This window comes from Pteropus vampyrus, unplaced genomic scaffold, assembly GCF_000151845.1.
Source record: "Pteropus vampyrus isolate Shadow unplaced genomic scaffold, Pvam_2.0 Scaffold197, whole genome shotgun sequence".
NCBI classification, from domain to species: Eukaryota; Metazoa; Chordata; class Mammalia; order Chiroptera; family Pteropodidae; genus Pteropus; species Pteropus vampyrus.
In genome coordinates this window covers 483,816-486,786 of record NW_011888978.1, presented here as the reverse complement: position 1 = coordinate 486,786, position 2,971 = coordinate 483,816, and the positions used below count along the sequence as shown (strand labels likewise).

At 33.3% G+C, this 2,971-nt stretch overlaps 1 pseudogene; it reads right to left on the bottom strand.

Annotated features, from left to right (window-relative positions):
* Nucleotides 1–221: 221 nt before the first annotated feature.
* Nucleotides 222–697, bottom strand: LOC105299947 (annotated as a pseudogene).
* Nucleotides 698–2,971: the final 2,274 nt, after the last annotated feature.

Here is a 2,971-nt window from a genome sequence, read left to right as displayed (position 1 = left end):
ATTTTTTTTTCAGGAATTGTCATACTGTTTTCTATAGTGGCTGTGCCAATTTATAATCCTACCAAATGTGCACAAGAATTCTCTTTCTCCAATGGTATCTTCGTAATACCACTGTTTATTGATTTATTGTCCATAGTCATTCTGACAGGTGTAAGGTGATAACTCATTTTTTTTTTACAGTGAAAAATTTTTATATTTGGAATTAGCCAGCTAGACTCAGTTTATATGATCCCAATTTTGTCGGCAGCATTCAAAGCATCATAGTTGAGAGCCAGCTGAACATATGCCTTCTTCTCTCCATCAGACCTGAGTTTACTGCCTATGTTTTCTTCTAGGGTGTGGACTTTGGCTACATCATTGTCATAGAGCTACTTCACAGCCTGTCTGGTGTTAACATCTACGATGAACACAAGTGTACTATTGTCTTCTGTCTTCTTTATGTCTGACTCAGTAGTCGGGGGAACATGATGACGACATAGTGGTCTAGCTTGTTTCTTCTGGGGGCACTCTTCCAAGGATATTTTGGCTGTCTTTGGAGCTGCAGTGTTTTGGGCCATTGGAAGGTGAGCAAGTTCATATAGTTTTTTTCGTGTGTGTGGCTGTGGATGCCTGTTAGCACTGCTTTCTTTGCCTTCGAAGCCTTTGCTTTGGCTTTAGCTTTGGGAAGGGGAGGGGCTTCCTTCACCTTCAGTGCCATCTTCGTAAAAAGGCTCATTGTGGTTTTGATTTGCAATTCTCTGATGACTGGTGACATTGAGCATCTTCTTTTTTTAAATTTTGATATTTAAAATTATTTTATATTAGTTTCAGATATATAGTACAATGGTTATACATTTATATAATTTATGAAGTGATCTTTCTGATTATTTTAGCACCCATCTATCTCTACACATAGCCCTTACAATAATATTGATTATATTCCCTATGCTTTGCTCTATGTGCCCATGTCTGTTTTATAACTACTAATTTATACTTCTTCATCCCTTCACTTTTTTTCCCCAGCTCACCAATCTCCCTCCCCTCTGGCAATCACCAGTTTGTTCTCTGTATGTGTGAGTCTCTTCATTTGCTGTGTTCCTTAGATTCTACATGCAAGCGAAATCATATATGTATCTTCCTCTGTCTTATTTCATTCAGCATAATATCCTCTAGGTCCATCCAAATCATTGTAAATGGTAAGATTTCATTTTTCATGTCTGAGTAATATTCCATTGTAGAAATGTACCATAATTTCTTTATCCAATTGTCTATTGATGGGCACCTAGTTTGCTTCCATATCTTGGCTATTGTGAATAGTGCTGCAGTGAACATAGAAGTATATAGATCTTTACGAATTAATGTTTGGGTTTTCTTTGGCTAACTACCTAAAAGTGCAATTGGTGGGTCAGAAGGTAGTTCTATTTTTAATGTTTTAAGGAACCACCAAACTGTTTTCTATAGTGGCTGTACCAATTTGCAATCCTACCAACAGTGAACGAGGGACTTCTTTTCTCCACATCTTTGTTGTTTTTTGATTTATTGATGGTAGTCATTCTGACAGGTATGAAGTGATATCTCATTGTGGTTTTAATTTGTATTTCTCTGATTAGTGATTTCGAGCATCTTTTCATATGTGTATTGGCCATCTGTATGTCCTTATTGGAGAAATGCCTATTCAGTATTCAGATTCTCTGTCCATTTTTAAAATTAGATTGTTTTTTTTTTTGGTGTTTAGTTGTATGAATTCTTTATAAATTTTGGATATTAATCCCTTATTCGATGTATCATTAGTTAATATCTTTTCTGATTCAGTATGTTGCCTTTTTACATTGTTGATGGTTTCCTTTACTGTGCAAAACCTTTTTAGGTTCATGTAGTTCCATTTGTTTATTTTTCCTTTTGTTTCGCTTGCTTAAGGAGATATATGATTAGAAAATATTAGTAACAGCAATGTCAGAGAGTTTACTGCCTATGTTTTCTTCTAGGAGTTTAATGGTTTCCAGTCTTACTTTTAAGTCCTTTATCCATTTTGAGTTTATTCCTGTATATGGTGTAAGAAGGTAATCCAGTTTCATTTTTTTGCATGTATTTGTTCTGTTTTATTAACATCATTTATTGAAGAAGCCACCTTTGTATATTGTATATTCTTGCCTAATTTGACATAGATCCAATAACCATATAGGTGCGGATTTATTTCTGGGCTCTCCATTCTGTTTCATTGATCTATCTGCCTCTTTTTATGGCAGTACCATGCTGTTTTCATTACTATAGCCTTGTAGTTTAGTTTGATGTCAGGTAGCATATCTCCAACTTTGTACTTTCTCAAGATTGCCATGACTATTTGAGGTCTTTTATGGTTCCATAGAAATTTTGAAATTATTCGTTCAGTACTGTGAAAAATGCTAATGGTATTTTGATATGGATTGCATTGAATCTACAGATTGCTTTGAGTAGTATAGTCATTTTAACGATGTTGATTCTTCCTACTCATGAGCACAGTTTATGCTTCCATTTGTTTTTATCTTTATTAATTTTTTATCCATGTCATATTTTTTGAGTACAAGTCTTTTACCTTCTTTGTTAAATTTATCACTAAGTATTTTTTGATGCAATCATAAATGGGATTGTTTTCTTAATTTCTCTTTCTCATAGTTCATTATTGTTGTATTAAAATGCAACCAGTTTATGAATATTAATTTTGTATTCTGCTACTTTACTAAATTTATCAATCCTAACAGTTTTTTTGTGGGATCTTTAGAATTCTTTTTATACAATAACATGTCATCTGCAAATAATGTCATCCTTTTAAATTTGGAAGCTTTTTATTTCTTTTTCTTGTCAGATTGCTGAGGCTAGGAAATTTGATACTTCTTTTATTTTTGATTTTATTTAATTGGGTCCTCTTTTTGTATGAGTTTGGTTAAAGGTTTATCAATTTTGTTTATCTTTTCAAAGAACCAGCTCTTGGTTTTATGTATCTTTTCTATTTTTT